Raw genomic sequence first — 558 nt, 5'->3', positions numbered from 1 at the left:
TTCATCATTTATATCAGGTATAACTCCCCAATGCAATCCCTCCCCCCTCCCCCCTCCCCATGATAGGCCCCAGTGTGTGATGTTCCCCTTCCCGAGTCCAAGTGAACTCATTGTTCATTTCCCACCTATGAGTGAGAACATGCGGTGTTTGGTTTTCTCTTCTTGTGATAGTTTGCTAAGAATGATGGTTTCCAGCTGCATCCATGTCCCTACAAAGGACGCAAACTCATCGTTTTTTATGGCTGCATAGTATTCCATGGTGTATATGTGCCACATTTTCTTAATCCAGTCTGTCACTGATGGACATTTGGGTTGATTCCAAGACTTTGCTATTGTGAATAGTGCCGCAATAAACATACGTGTGCATGTGTCTTTGTAGTAGCATAATTTATAATCCTTTGGGTATATACCCAGTAGTGGGATGGCTGGGTCATATGGTACATCTAGTTCTAGATCCTTGAGGAATCGCCATACTGTTTTCCATAATGGTTGAACTAGTTTACAATCCCACCAACAGTGTAAAAGTGTTCCTATTTCTCCACATCCTCTCCAACACCT

This window comes from Piliocolobus tephrosceles, chromosome 20 (genome assembly GCF_002776525.5).
Source record: "Piliocolobus tephrosceles isolate RC106 chromosome 20, ASM277652v3, whole genome shotgun sequence".
Classification (NCBI taxonomy): Eukaryota; Metazoa; Chordata; class Mammalia; order Primates; family Cercopithecidae; genus Piliocolobus; species Piliocolobus tephrosceles.
This window is presented reverse-complemented; position numbering follows the sequence as displayed.